Here is a 16,664-nt window from a genome sequence, read left to right as displayed (position 1 = left end):
CCTAAATAGCTTGTTGATGGCTGACAGGGCAAATGGAGAGTCATTTTTAGGATTTTGGGGAGCCAATCAGATTTCGGGGGGGCCCATTTAGCCCTTGCTACCACTGGCTCTGCCCCTGAAAATTTACTGGTGCTGCTATTTGCTGTGATAGCCCATCAGGATGTTATTAAAGACCATGTAAAGGTAAAAATAGATCTCTCTTTAGGTTTATTGTATGACTGGTCACTGTGTTTTGAACCCAAGGCCAAATTTCAGTCAACTAAAACATCTCTAAGTTTATACAATTAAGACTCAAAATCATGAAAAATGAGGCAGTAAAAGCTGCTCCAGGATGGTGTGGGTGTGTCTGTTGAATGAGCTGAAGCCACGCCCACTCAGGAGAAATATGATCCTCTCAGGTTTAATGAATTCTACAACATGAATTGAGGAAAGCACTCAAGCTATAAGCCTGTTTTGGGCTGGAATCATGGGCATAGAGCTGGTAGGCCCCTTTAGGGTCCCTGAAGGTGCGAAAATGACCTCGGCAAAGTATATAGAGTTTCTGACTGACCACCTTCTTCCATGGTACAAAAAGAAGAACAGTGACTTCCGTAGGAAAATCATCCTCATTCATGACAAGAATCCCTCTGTGTCATTGGCTGCTGTGGGCATAAAAGGAGAGAAACTCATGGTGTGACCCCATCCTCCCCTGACCTCAACCCTACTGAGAACCTTTCGAGCATCCTCAAGCTAAAGATCTATGAGGGTGGGAGGCAGTTATGACCTCCTAATGCTGCAAATTCAACAAATAATAATAATAACTCACTCCAGCGTGGATAAATAAAACGACTTAGAAGCATCATTTCTGTGCAGCAGGTGTAGCGATCTTGCATTACCATCGACTGCCGTGCGTGTATCTACACTGCGCCGTTTACCTGGTGCAGGAAGGTGGAATTATCCTTTAATGCTCGACACATGTAGGCCTGCTGCTGCATTAACAATGGCCTCCACAGAGCGCTGCTGCTTATCATGTCTGTTAGCGTGGAGCTCTGTGATGCATCTGTTTACATGTGTGCTCATGCGTCTGTGTGATGCATGTGTTTATTTGCGTGCATGTGTGTGTTCTCGCCTCCGGGCTTGTCTCCTGAGCCCCCCCCCCCAATCCTCCTCCTCCCCCTCCTCCCACATACACACACCTAAAACTGATGGCTTTGAATCACTGGCAACCCTGCTGCTAATTTATTTGCGCTGAGCATTATGGGAATTAATGTACCTGACATTCAATGACAACAGCCGGCGCTTTGTGGCCCTTTTTACATTTCAACACATTCCTGCCGTCCGTCTTCCCACCTAGCTGATACACACCAACGCCGACACACACATGCGGCGGGCTCTGAACCTCTAGGTGCAGCAGGCTGTTAGCGCTGCCTGATGATAGTAGCAAAACATTAACATAATAATTAGTGTCTTGTAATTGTTTCATTAAAACCAGTTGTTCCATTTCTCCTCTTGTTCTCCCAGAAGACGAGAGACGGAGTTTGGACGTCAGCCAAAGGGAGGGTCGGTCCACGTTTTTGTGCCCCGCTCAAGATGTTTGGAGCTCGCTGGGAAGCGGGGGGGAGGCTGACGGTGGACGGGTATGGCTACGCTAGCCGTGAGAGGGGACGGAACTGACATAAAGGTCAGGAACGGTACAAAAAACTGACCAGAAAGATCTTTCTAGCAGCATACTGTCTTCTTAGGCTCAATGATTTTAGGGTCTACTTTTATTATGAAGGCTATGTCTCCTCTTCACCCCTTACATCTTTTGTTCTAACTCACAAGTGAGCTGCCCCACTAATCGTTAAAAATGTGGTTATGGTTGAAGAATGTAAGAAATTTTGGTCACAAGTCATCCAATAGGAGGTGGTGCTGGGTCTTGTCTGGCTAACAGTTAGCTCATTTTGGAGCTAAAAGTGAATCAAACTATTGTTGGGTGTTGAAAGTATTTATTTGTGCCACTTTTTAACAACTTTTCCCACCCAATTTTACACAGTTTGCACCCATTTTTGCCTCTTTTTAACCAATTTTGGCCACTTTTAGTCTATTGTTACATCTTTTGACCAATTAATGCCACTGTTAACTCATTTAAGTCACGTTAACAACCATTTTAACCACATTTCTCTATTCGTTATGCCCATTGTTGCCAGGTTAACCCATTTCTGACACTTTGGGCCTCTTTTTCTACCATAGTTAACCCACTTTTGCCAGTTGAAACCAAATTCTGCTACTTTTAAATCCCATTTCACCACCTTATTGCTATTTCTTCCGATTTTTAACCATTTTTGCCACGTTGTGACTACTGTTGCCTCTGTTGCCACTATTAGCCCAATCTAACCACATATCACCATTTGTTATGCCCATTTTCGCCAGATTAAACCATTTTTCCCCACACCTAACCCCATTTCACCACCTTCTCTGCCCATTTATTCCACTGTAATTCCATTTTTGTCACTTTTAAACCAGTTCTTGCAACTTTCCACCAATTGTTGCGTCTGTTGATCAACTGTTGCCGCTATTAACCCCATTTCACCAGTTTTGACTCCCATTTAAACCACATTTCACTATTTGTTCTGCCTGTTTTTGCCAATTTAACCCATCTCTGCCACTTTCTGCTTATTTTTCATCAGGTGACCCATTTTTTGCCATTTAAAACCAATTTTTCCCTGTTTAATCCCATCTCACCACATTTACCAAACATTTTTGCCACTTGAAACCCCTTTCTTCACCTTTTTAATCCAATTTCAACACCTTTTCCACAAATATTTGCCAGTTTTAACATATTTTTGCAACTTTAAACCCATTTATACCACTTAAAATCCAATGTTATCCTATCTGCCAGTATTTTCCACTTTTACGTCATTTTTGCCACTTTCCACCCATTGTTGCCTCTGTTGAACCATTATTACCACTATTTACTCCTTTTCACCACTTGTTACACCCACTTTTTCCACATTTCACTTTGTGTTATGCCCATTTTTGATAGTTTAACCAAATTTTTGCCACTTTTCAATATAATTTCACCATTTTTTTCCACACAATTCTGCCACTTTTATGCCAGTGTAGCCACTAATTGCCCATTTTAGCACTTTTTTTCTAGTTTTTGCCACTTTCCCCCTTGTTGGCTTCTTCTTGCTTTTTTTCTGCTATTTTAAATCCAATTTTTACCAAGTTTACCACTTATTTGCCACTCTTAACATACTTTTGTTTCTTTAAACCCATTTCTTACACTTTTTAATCCAATTTCAACACTTTATATGCTTATTTTTCCTCTGCTGACCCATTATTGCCACTATTAACCCATTTTTACCACTCTGTGCACAAACTTTAACAACATTTTACTGTTTATTATGCCAATTTTGCAAGTTTAACCAATTTCTGCTACTTTTTGACTATTTTTTGGCCTCACTTAATCCATTGTTGCCAGTTTAATCATGTTTTAACCCTTGTTTAATCCCATTTCACCACCGCCAAATTCTCACACTTTTAAGCCATTTTTGCCACTTCTAAGCCAATTCTTGCCATTTTCCACCTATTGTTTCCTCTGCTGAACTATTATTGCCTCTATTTACTCCACATTTACCACCCTTTTTGATGTTTTATGCGCATTTTTTTGCCAGTTTAACCACATTTTTGCCACTTTTTATCCTATTTCACCACCCTTTCCTTCAACTTCTGCCACTTTTAAACCAATGTAGCCTCTGTTAACCACTTCCATTCCCATTTTTGCCACTTTCACCCATTTTGGCTTATTTTTGCCCATTTTCTGCTACGTTTTAAATCCAGTTTCACCACATTTGCCACCATTTTCTCCATTCTAAACCCATTTTAGCCATTTTTACCAATTTAGTTATGTTTTAATGGCTATATACTCCGTCACAAATGAATAAAAAATTACTTTTTCTTTGATAAGATTGGTTATTATTCAGGTTAAATATAAAATATGGATATCAGTGCTTAACGTTATAAAGGACCAAGATTTTTCTGTCTTCTATGGGGCCCAAATTCATCTGGCCCCCCTTATGAATGGCTTTGTCTGCACATGACTATTCTTGAATGTGCATGGCTGTGTTCAACCACCTTCAGGTGCAGTGGGGGTCCAGGTGTCTGGCTCTATTTTGGGGGTTTCGTTTCAGTTCTAGTGTATGGATTTGAAGGACAGTGATGTTAAAAATATACTGAACCTGTCTTTATGTCTGCGTTTTTTAAAGCACTGAAGATTTGACAGTTGTCTAATGTGTGGCGATTGTTAAACAGACATAAAAGTGCAGATATTTTCTAATAAACATCAATCAGGAGCTGATGTGAGACAAATCGTCTCCTTGAAAATATGCCTGTGCTGCACAAAGTTGCTCCATAATGAAGTGAATCCCGTATATGATGTCAGTTCCTTTAAAAGGTCATGCGGCGTAATCGCATTGAGAGCTGGCAGTTCATTTAGAGGCTGCAGAAACGTACACAGGCGCTCATGCATACACAGCGGCCCTCATGTACACAGATTTAGCCGTCCCTCATTAGCATATTAAAGAGGAGCGCCACTCGTCCACCGTTTAATACCTGCCAGTCGTGGTTTGTGAGCTTGATGGAGTCTTTCTAAAGCCACACAGTGAAGAAGTGAGACCTGTGATGTTATTAACATTTAAATTATAACCCTGCGTTCACGCTAAAGCCGAGTGAGACATCAGAGGAGGTGTGTTAGCGTGTGGAAATCTACCAACCTGTGACCTCAGGTAACATCACTGCCTCTAGGATGTAAATTTAAGATTTTTTATCACATAATTTTAAATTTTCCTCTAATTTAGAACCAGCTGAACCATCTAAGAACCTCCAAAAATACCATTAGGTCATTAACCAAATTAAAATTGTATTTTTAGTACTTAATTATGATAACCCTGATTAGAAATGAAAGCTGAAGGTCAGTAAGAGAAGCATCTCTCACTTCACTTCTTGCTCTTGAATGTGGCATAAAAGTTATAAAAAGAGTGGAAGTTTTTAGAAGTTGCACTGGGTTTAAATCATGCAACTTCTGATTTCATTTTAGAGTAAACATCGCCGACTGTTTTGTTCCTAAATTTAGCCTAAAAGCACACAAATATCAAACAGAAGCTCACTTACTGGTGTTGTCCTCTTCTCTCAGTCACATCTCATGGACTTTCTCTGCAAACGTCTGCTTCTTCTACACATGGATCAGTTATCGACAGACCTGAATATAGAAGTAAACAAGAAATCAAGCATTAGAGTGAAGGATTAACTACAACAAGAGTGAAAACAGAGAGAAAGAGACAGAAATACACTGCCTTTACTCCAGACCTTTCTGTGTGGAATCTGAATGTTCTTGCTGAGTTAATTGATCATGCTAAATTGCCCGTAGGAGTGAATGTGAGCCAGTCCAGGTTTTACCCCGTCTCTCCCCAATGACAGGTGATATGCATTCCGCTCTGAATGGTATAACTAGTGTAGACCAGGGGTTCTGGAATTGTTCAGACCAGGACCCCCAAAATAAAGGTGCCAGGGACCCCCACTGCACCTGAAGGTGGTTGAACACAGCCATGCACATTCAAGAATAGTCATGTGCAGACAAGGCCATCCATAAGGGGGGCCAGATGAATTGGGGCCCCATAGAAGACAGAAAAATCTTGGTCCATTGTAACGATAAGCAGTGATATTCATATTTTATATTTAATCTGAATAATAACCAATCTTATCAAAGAAAAAGGAACTTTTTTATTCATTTGTGCCAGAGTATATAGCCATTAAAACATAACTAAATTGGTAAAAATGGCTAAAATGGGTTTAGAATGGAAAAAATAGTGGCAAATATGGTGAAATTAGATTTAAAATGTGGCAGAAAATGGGCAAAAAGAAGCCAAAATGGGTGAAAGTGGCAAAAATGGGAATGGAAATGGTTAACAGTGGCTACATTGGTTTAAAAGTGGCAGAAGTTGAAGGAAAAGGTGGTGAAATAGGATTAAAAATGGCAAAAATGTGGTTAAACTGGCAAAAAATGGGCATAAAACATAAAAAAGGGTGGTTAATGTGGTGAAGAAGAGTAAATAGAGGCAATAATGGTTCAACAGAGGCAACAATAGGTGGAAAAATGGCAAGAACTGGGTTAGAGGTGGCAAAAATGGCTTAAAAGTGGAAGAAATTGGCAGAAAAGGTGGTGAAATGGGATTAAACAATGGGAAAAACAGAATTATACTGCAAAAATGGGTTAACTGAGGCCAAAAAAGTAGCAGAAATTGGTTTAATTTGTAAAATCAGCATAATAAATAGTAAAATGTGGTTAAAATTTGTGCACAGAGTGGTAAAAATGGGTTAATAGTGGCAATAATGGGTCAGCAGCGGAAAAAATTAGCATAAAAGTTGTTAAAATTGGATTAAAAAGTGTAAGTAATGGGTTTAGAGAAACAAAATTATATTAAAAGTGGCTAAATGGGTTGTAAATTTGGTGAAATTAGATTTTAAATAGCAGAGAATAGGCAAAAAGAAGCCAAAATGGGTGAAAGTGGCAGAAAAGTAGAATTAGTGTGGTAAAAGGGGCAATCAGTGGCTACATAGGCTTAGAAGCGGCAGAAATGTGTGGAAAAAGAGGTGAAATTGGATTGAAAAGTGACAAAAAATAGTTTAAACTGTCAAAAACGGGCATAACACAAAATGAAATATAGAAAAAATGGGTGTGAAAAGTAGCGAAAGGGAGTTAATAGTGGCAATAATGGTTCAGCAGAGTCAACAATAGGTGTAAACTGACAAGAATTGGTGTGGAAGTAGCAAAAATTGGATGAAGACTGGTAGAAAGGGTTTAAAAATGACAAAAAAAGGTTAAAATTGGCAAAAATTGGCAGAAAAGGTGATGAAAGTGGATTTCAAAGTGGTAGAAATTGGTTTAAAGTAGCAAAAATAGGTTACAGTGGCAACAATGGGCAAATAATGTGGTCTAAGGGGTATAAAGTGGCAATATTGGCTTAAAGGTGGCAGAAATTGGCAGAATGTGGTTAACTGGGATTAAAAAGTGAGAAAGATGGGTTTAAATGGGCAGAAATTGGTTAAACTGGCAAAAATAGGCAGAGCAAATGGTAAATGTGATTAAAATGGTTGTAAAAAATGGTAAAAAAGGGTTAATAGTGGCAATAATTGGTCAGCAGAGGCAACAAAAGGCAGTTAGTGGCAAGAATTGGTTTGGAAGTGGCAAAAATGGCAGTAAAGTAGCCAAAAATGGGCAGAAAAAGTAGTGAAATGGGTTTAAAAAGTGGGAAAAATTGGTTTCAACTGGCAGAAATGGGTGAAACTGGGTAAAGTAGGCAAAATAAATGGTAAAATGTGACTGAAATGGTTGTTAAAAGTGTTAAAAAATGAGGTTTAAAGTGGCAATAATGGGTCAATAGAGGCAACAAAAGGCTCTTAGTGGCATGAATTGGTTTTGAAGTAGGAAAAATTGCTGTAAAGTAGAAGAGATGGGCAGAAAATGTTGTGAAATGTGATTAAATGACTGTAAACAGGGGCAACAATTGGTGGAAAGTGGCAGAAATTGGTTTAAAGTTACAATATTTTGATGAAAGTTGCAAAAATAGGAAAAAAGTAGCCAAATGTTTGGTAAAAAGTGGTAAAAAAAAGGGTAAAACACTAGCAATATTGGACTTAAAGTAGCCAAAAATGGGCAGAAAAGGCGATGAAATGGGAATAATATGTGGGAAAAATTGTTTTCAACTGAAAGAAATGGGTGAAACTGGTTAAAGTAGGCAAAACAAATGGTAAAATGTGACTAAAATGGTTGTAAAAAAGTGGTTCAAAGGGGTTAACAGTGGCAACAATTGGTGGAAAGTGGCAGAAATTGGTTTAAAGTTACAAAATTTCAACAGAAATGCCGAAAAAGGAAAAAAGACGCTAAATGTTTGGTAAAAAAAGGGCATAAAAAGTGGTAAAAGGGGAAAACACTGGCAATATTGGACATTAAGTAGCAAAAACGGGAATAATAAGTTGGAAAAAATGTTTTTAACCCACAGAAATGGGTGAAACTGGTGAAAGTAGGCAGAACAAATGGTAAAATGTGATTAAAATGGTTGTAAAAAGTAGGTAAACAAGGTTAAAAGTGGCAAAAATGGGTCAAAAAAGGCAACAACAAGTGGAAAGTGGTGTTTGAGAGGTGACAACAATGGCTTAGAAGTGGAAGAAATGGGCAAAAAAGGTGGCGAAATTGAATAAAAAAATGGCAAAAACTGGCTTAAAGTTGCAAAAACTGGCTTAAAGTTGCAAAAATTGGCGGGAAAAACTGATAAAGACTAGTTAAAATGTGGCAAATTTGGTGTGAAGTGACAAAAATGGGTAAGAAGAGGCAAAAATTGAAGGAAAAGCGGTTAAAAAGTGGCACAAATAGAAACTTTCAACATTAGAACCCAATAATAGTTTGACCTTCTCACCTCCATAATTAGGTAAATACTAGCCAGGATGCTAGCACCAATGCTAATGATCCAACACAATGACATCATCAATAAATCCTGACTGGGATGGGCCCAACGGGGCTCCGACCCCCATGTTGAGAACCAATCTTCTGCTGCTCTCTCTCTCTTTCTCTCTGTACAGTGAGGATAAGAGGCATACGTCTCAGAGGGGAGTGTGTGTGTTAAATGTGTGTGTGACAGCAGCAGATAGTCGGATACCACCGGCGGGGATTTGACATTTAGTGTTTTTTGACAAACTTCTGACGGCCGTCTCCTGCAGATCATTATCAAAGCATTTCTGTCTCTATAATCAAGACGAATGCTCCCCAACAAAAACCATGATCATTCGGTGGAGGAGAAACTCTCCAGCATGCAGCGACTGAGGGAGGGAGGGAGGGAGCGTGCATCACTTGGGCGTGCTTAACACATACATTTCCATTTTCCCAAAGACAGATTTGTTGGCAGCGCCGATATAAAGCGACACCCCGGTGCTGACAATGTTTCTGTCAACTTATTGAATCTGCAGCAGAGAAAGGGGGCAATCTCGGAGGCGGACCGCAATCTAAAACATTGATAAATAAATATGGGAGATATGAATATGTTTGTTTGTTTGTTTGTTTGTTTGCGCTGGGGGTCGATTTAATCCTGCGCTCGCCTTAGAAATCTCCCCAAAGACTGATTGGTGTCGCGCACTGCAATTAACTCCGCCAGCACCGTCTATAAATCAACTTCCTGAACTCGGCGTGGAGGAGATGATGTTTTTGAAATTAGCACCATCCGCCGCTCGAGACGAGGAGGGAGGAGGGGTTGGTTTTTAAAATAACAGCCCCTCTGATGTGTGATATTCAGAAAACACGCAGATACAAGTTTCAGAAAATCACGTTCATTCTTCAACGCGCCGTAGGAGGGGTGGGGGGCGCACACACGCTCATTTTCTTGACGTTTTGAGTGGCGAGCGCGCTTTTTTATTTTAACTGATCGCATGTTTGGTTGCAATTGAAGCATCGGCGCCTCCCTCATATTCGCCTCCCTGGCTTTCATGGCATTATGAGGCATGAGCTGCTGTCACCGCCGCCATACAAGACGAGCATTAAGGTCAATTATCATTCCATTCAGAATCAGGCTTGACTCCTTAGATTTAAAAAAACACTTATTTGCCCACATGGTCCGAGCAGAGTAATATTACCCAGCGTATCAAGAGGATGCTTTATTGCTTTACTTATTCATGTTTCATTTACAAATCCTGCTGCAGCCGACGTGTTTGCATCCTCACATATATACACCATGTGTTTGAGAATTCCCCTGCAAGTGGAGCTGATAACACTAATCCTGTTTACTTCTCTTCTCTTCCCTCCCCTCTATTTCACTCATACCTTATGCATCTTTGACTTCAAGGAGCAGAATGTTTGGCCTTCCAGCTTTTAGCAACTTAGTTGATGTACGAGAGTCAATACAGCCTCTCAAATGAAGGGAGTGTAAGTCAAGAAAACAAGACGAGAACTACGAGTTATAAGAAGGTTTAGGGGGCTCTATGTAAGATTTTTGCTTTAAAACTTCCCACTTTTGAGTATATAATGGTGCGCACTTTATCCCGATGTGAAGAATGAGGCTCTTTATGTCTTCCTTGTTTGCCTGTATAAGCCTGTGAAGTCATTTCTCTGTGAAGAATTCGGGCCGAATTTTCCGCGAAATCTCAACGGAAGTGACGTCGGGTACTACGTACTGCGCGCACCCCCTTGCTCTGTTTATACCTGACAATGGCGTGTTGAATGGAGAAGGCTGCGACCGGCTAGCTCACCCAAAACACCCACACAAACTCCACGAAAACATAAAAAAACTAATAGTTTAATCTGCTGAAGCCCGTCAAGCTAAAAGAGAGTGTGACCGATGCAGGGGGGAAGCATTTGAGAAATGGAGGGAGCTTTGCTCGGCCCTCGGGATAAATACCGATCCAGAGATGGCCGTCTTTCTGTTGAAGAGGTAAGGCATCACTCCGGACCACGAAATACATACGAAATAATAATGTAGTGTTTTACAGTAAAGTGGCAACAGTGTAATTTAAAAAACATTCTTAGTCTTAGTTTTAGCATCCTGCGGCCTTCTCTCAGTGTCTCGCAACCCCCGTGTGTTGAGAACCAAACAGAACCAAACAGATCTGTGAAGACACCAACAAACAGAAAAGAGTTTGTTTAAAACTCACATAATGAGGTACCTTGAAACAGATTCTATAGGAGTACCCTAAAACAGGAAACATGTGACACTGAAGCATCCATGGTAGGGTTGCATTATAAAAAGCTTGGGGATATCATGACAAAGACACCATAGGGTAGCCTAAAACAGATGATTAGGGTACCTTAAGACAGATGTGATGGGTTTCCATGAAACAGATGTAATCAATCCTATGAACTAGTGCTACCCAGGTCTAAGAAAAACTACAACATCTCTTCTGACAGCAGCATGGGGTACCTTAAAACAGATATTTAATATTTAACTAGGGTACCTTAAGCTGGACAACACAGGTTTCCAAGAAAAAGATGCTCAGTGCATTTAAAATTATTCAGAAAACAACAAAATGCAGAACAGATGCTGACAGATAAATTAAAACCCACAAAATGCTCCAAAATTCTTTAATTAGATACTTAAAAGTCCAACTTTAGGACCCTCAATAGAGAATCTCTGGGGTACCTAAAAATAGATACAACAGGATCCTTTAAACAGAAACCATTTACTAGCCTAAAACAGATATGTGAGTCTTTAAAGCAGCATGGATAGGGTTGCCCAGCGTAAAAAATGTCATCATAGGATACCCTGGAACATAAGATGAGGGTACCTTAAGATAGACATGACAGATTTCCATGAAACAGATGCTAACAGTGCTGGTTTGAGGACCAGGAACTAGTGGCTCCATTGTGTCAGAGCCATAGGGTACCTTGAAACAGACGTCACAGGGTTCTTAAAATAGGAGCTCAAATGTAGGATCCTTGAAAGTGAATCTCTAGGGTGCCTTGAAACAGATCTGATAGAGTACCCCCAAATAATTGAGGCACATCTTAAAAGTATATTTCGAACTGCGCCTGAAGGATCCTCAAATTGGAAATCGCTAGGGTTCCTCAATACAGGATACTTTAAAAGAGAAACCAGAACCGTTAAACGTGATTTGAGACACTGAATCAGACACATTGGGTTGCTTAATAATTAGCTAAGAGAAATTGTAAAACTGAAACCATTGGGTACTTTAAGACGGATGCTGTAGGTTTTCATGAAATAGATGGTACTAGTGCTATAAACTGGTGCTAATGAGTTCTGAGAACAGCCTGCAATGTCATAGTAGCTTCTGGATCCCTTAGTACAGAGGGTACCTTGAAACAGGTGATACAGAATTTCTTGAAACAGAGACATTGGGTCCAACTATCTAAACTAAGTCTACATAAACAGATTTCGAGGACATTGAAACAAACACTTTAGATCAGGGATGTCAGACTCAATCCCAGCAGGGGCTGAATTCTGAATTTGGGTCTAACCTGAGGGCCTAACTGGGTCAAAATCTCCCATAAACTGTCTCACACTTTCTTGGTAATGAATTACAGGGTAAAAAATGTAACACTGATGAGGAAGGATTTTGAGAAAAAAGGCACAAGTTAAAATCACAATTTGTAACTGTTAAAGTACTAAATAAAATTCAAAATCATGAGGTTAAAAGATCAAAATATGAAATAAAATTTTAAAATCATGAGTTTAAAAGGTCGAAGTGTGAGATAAAATTATAAAATCATGATTTAAAAAAAGGCAAAATTTTAGATAAAATTATAAAATCACAAGTTTGAAATGTCAAAATATGAGATTAAAAAAAAAAAAATCAAACCCTGAGATTTAAGGTCAAAATTTGAGATCAAATTTAAAAATCATGAGTTTGAAATGTCAAATATGAGATGAAATTCAAAATTGAGAGTTTAAAAGGTCAAAAGACAAGATTGAAAATTTAACAATTCAAAATGGAAGGTCGATATTTGGGATTAAAAGCTATATTTAGGAGTTGAAAAGGTCAAAATATGAAAAACAAAATTCCAAAACAAAAGTTTAGAATGTGAAAATATGAGATAAAATTTAAAACACTGAGTTGCAAAGGTCTAAATATGAGATAAAGATGTACAATTTTAAATGAAAAAGGTTAATATTTGGAATTAAAATTCAAAGTTAGGAGTTGAAAATGCCAAAATGTCAGATAAAATTCAAGTTCGTGAGTTTAATATGCCAAAATATTACTGAGAAATTAAACTGGTAAATCTAAATGGTCAAAATATGAGATAAAAGTCAAAATTAAGATTTGAAAATGTCAAAATATGATATAAAAAGTCAAAACCATAACTTTAAGTCATAATTGTGAGATTCAAATTACAAAATACAAAATGAAAACACAAATTTATTTTTCCCACTTTCCCAGCTTTTATTAAATCGTCTATCTCTTCCGTCTCTCTAATTCTTATGACTTTACAAGGATATTTTCAATCATTATGGTTAAGTTATGGTTACTGTTGTACATTTGTGTATTGTACTTATAATAAAAAAAGGTATGATCTGGTGGGCCGGAGATAACTGTACCACAGGCCTGATTTGGCCCCCGGGCCTTGAGTTTGACACCCCTGCTTTAGGGGAACTTAACACAGATGCTAAAAGCTACTGTGAATCACACAGTGAGGGGCAACTTAAGGATGCGCAAGGGGTAACTTGAAACAGATGCTTTATAGAGACACCATAGAATAGAAAAGAAGCTTAAGGGTACCTAAATTTGGACCATTAACTCTGTAGTCACAAGGTACAGTCAGAATGGGTCACCTAAAAAGGGCCTCTAGGCAAGCTAAAGGTGCATTGCGTAATGCAGAATACCTTAAAACTGAGGCCGTGGGGTACCTTAAAACAGATTCAAGCTGAAGTCAGCTGCTACTCAGGTAAATGGGATCTTCAACCAGACACCATTCAGCAACATCAAACAGAGGCCTACGTGACAATAAAACAAACACAAAGGGACACCTTCACAGTTCTGCAGTCACCAGGGTACCTTAAGACAGACAGTAGATCAGAGAACCACCTATTTACCCTCACGGTTCGAGCCGAGTTCTATTTCTCTGAGTAACTAGAGAAACGTTTTCTGGATGTGTGTTGCATCCTCAAATAAATACAGTTAGTGTGTTTGTGTGCATTCCCTTACAAGTGCAGCTGATAACACTAATCCTGTTTACTCCTCTCTCCTCACTATTTCAAATATACCTTACGCCTCTCTCCACTTCAAGGCGTATCCGCAGAGGGGAATGCGGCCCCTGCCCCGGCGATCCAGAACAAAGGGAGTCGCCCCCCCCCGTGTTTGATTCGCTCTCTGAATATGTAAAACACTACAGCAGCCGCAGAGTCAACCCTGAGAAATTACCAGAACTATCTGGGCCATTGACAGGCCTCCCCTGTGGTCAAATGGGCCGCGGCTGTGTTTGGTGAGCCCCCCCTCGCGTTGGTTTCTGTGGCTCTGCACAGATAACCAGCGGGGAGGGTTTTTGGAAATTGCACTCTGCCCTTAAAGGCTTTTATTATGTATCTCACACATAAAAGAGGCAATATGAAAGACTTTTATTGCCCTTAAAGAACATAATGGGCAGAATTCGAGCTTGATAGGGTCATTTAAGGAAACTTCATCTGATGAGATTTCTGGCTCTCACAGTTAACTTTTCACTGATTTTTTAGTTCTTTCACTACAGAGAGTACAGGCCATTTTACTGAATGATTGCACAAGTACTTACTGAAAGAAACGCACTATAATCTTTGCATCAGTTGCATAAATGTGAGCCTATTTTAAGATCTGGTTGAAGCTACTTCATCTGCACTCCCACCCAGCTGATGGCAATTTACGTGAAGAAGAAAAAGACCACAAAAGCTGGGACTCATATGTTGCAGGGAAACGGGGATCCAGTACAAGTATTGCACATCCTCAGCCCTGGCATGGATGAAGAAATGGAGTTTTGTACTTTAAGTTTGCTGATCGACAAGCACAAGAACAGGTATGCAACCATACCGCCTGACAATTATCCAGGGGCGTCTACTCGTTTTTAACATTTTCCTTTAAAGCCCAGATCAGACAAACGCTTTGTGGCACAACAGGACTGTCTTAAAACATCACACAGGATGGCTACAGTGGGGGTCCTGAACCACTGCACCTCAAACAAGCCAGCTACAGTCCTTCAAATCGCCAATGGTTGTTTTTATTTCTAAGCTGCATGCAGAAAAATCTGAAAATGGAAATGGAAATCTCATTTAGACAGTCTTAACAACAACAAATACTGCTAAAACAGAATGTTTAGTTTAGAGTTCTTTCAAGAAAATACTCAATTTTGATATCAAGATTGAAAAGGCTGTAGCTTGAAAGTGGTTAGAGATAAAGGCATACTGTAAATAAGAAAAATCTTCAGTATGACCCAAAGTTTGTGATGGGAGTAAATTCACTCATCTAATTTTTGCATATTCTGACATCACCAGGCGGCCTCCATCGCCATTGGCTGTGTGTTTTCTCCCACGGCTTCTACCATGTCTGCCCCTACCTCTGTGTTTTTTCATGTTCCCCTACCTCCGTCACTATCCGATTACTCCCGCGCAAAATATAGTGTTGTCCTTTCTATAGAGACAAATTTACTCTCCAACAAGTAAAGAAAAAAAGAAAAAATATATATCCATTATCCTCTCCAGTCACAGTAGTGTGACCTCACAGCCTCTCAGAAAGTTGCAGAGTTTCAGGTCACAAGCAGTTGTGAGTTTCGTCTCATGTTGTTGCAAATATTTGGTCTGATTTAGTCTTAAGAGCATCAGCGGGGCGGTTTTAACCGATACTTGTTCCAAGTCTTTGATGAATCAAAGAGGCAGCTTTAAACACTGTAGCTCCATACACTAGCGGGCCTTTGTTAAAGCTAAGTTAAATCAATTATTAACGTATTATTTCATGCAACTTCTGCACAAGAAAAGTATAGATTTTATTTTGTAGAGTGTTGTCAATACTAGCTTGACAAACCTCGGCAGGAGAGAAATGAAACTTAAACCACAGGTGAAGTAACAGAGAACAAAACAGACTTACAAAAACTTTTGTCTATGCACTCAGACATGAGTTGAATATGCCATCACAGGCTTATTTTAGGAGAAGAACGGGGCTGTAGCACCTGAATATGCATTTAAATGTGCCATCACTTTGATTTTGTAATACTGTGATATAATACTGTTACTTCAAATAGACAAAACTGAGGTCTTCTGATGGGTTTGTACCAGGCTTGGCTCATTTTTTGAGTGAACTAGCCCTTTAAAAAGCTGGCAAAAAAGTCAGGCCTTAACTACCTGACTGACAGGTGACCATAAAAGTAGATTTTGTTCCCATGCAGGTACTCTGGTAAACACGTCAGATGGTTTCGACTCTTTTAGGTGCTGATATTTTCAACAATTCGCTATTCCTCTGACCCGCTGGCACCGCGGCGGCCCTTTTTGGCCCTCGATTGTCGTCAGGGGAGATCCTGATTCACAGAAGCCATGGCTGCTCCTCAAACCCGCCGGCAGATGCTCCCTCTTTCCTGCCTCGCCAGCCGGCAACGAGCCTCCTCTGACATGCCTGTGTGTCTGTCTCAGTCTGTCCATTCGTCCGTCCATCTGTCTGTCAAAGCCTGAAGCCCTGGACTATAAAAACGCACAGTGGTGTTTAAAGGGCTAGTACGTGAATTATTGGCTTCCCTTATACAGGGCGTTAAGGGTGCTAAAAAATAATGTCTAAAATTAGGGAAAAAAAAAAAGGTTCATGGGAGGCAATATGTTCCCATGAATCTTTGATGGACTGACGTGTTTCAGTGCCCACATTGGCTGATGAATGATTGATGGCAACATGTTGCAAAAGCGAGCCTTTTCCCTGTCTTTGGTTATAATAAACCTGCCACTTGAATGTTTAGGCGAATTATAAGCCACTTTTAGCTTTCAATGAGTACTAAAGCTGCAATTTTTTCAACCAACAAATACTGTAACTATTGTCTGAAAATTTGGATTAGACAAAATAGAAACCATTCTGCAGTTTCCCACAGCTTAGTGATGCATTTCATTGACTTTAAAGGGGATTTTTATAGTTTGACAACAAACACTGACCTAGGGTTGGCAGGGACCCTACTGTATCTGTAGGCATTATTTTTCTGTAAGAAAACT

General features: G+C 39.6%; 1 long non-coding RNA gene across 2 annotated transcripts in view; it reads right to left on the bottom strand.

Moving 5' to 3' along the window:
* LOC121506416 overlaps positions 1–16,664 on the bottom strand; it is a 401,243-nt gene that overhangs the window by 36,602 nt on the left and 347,977 nt on the right. For both annotated transcript variants that reach the window (XR_005991648.1, XR_005991649.1), the window contains one exon: positions 5,134–5,221. This is a non-coding gene — a long non-coding RNA (uncharacterized LOC121506416). The remainder of the gene's footprint in view (positions 1–5,133; positions 5,222–16,664) is intronic.

This window comes from Cheilinus undulatus, linkage group 24 (assembly GCF_018320785.1).
Source record: "Cheilinus undulatus linkage group 24, ASM1832078v1, whole genome shotgun sequence".
In the NCBI taxonomy this organism is placed as follows: Eukaryota; Metazoa; Chordata; class Actinopteri; order Labriformes; family Labridae; genus Cheilinus; species Cheilinus undulatus.
This window is presented reverse-complemented; position numbering and strand designations above follow the sequence as displayed.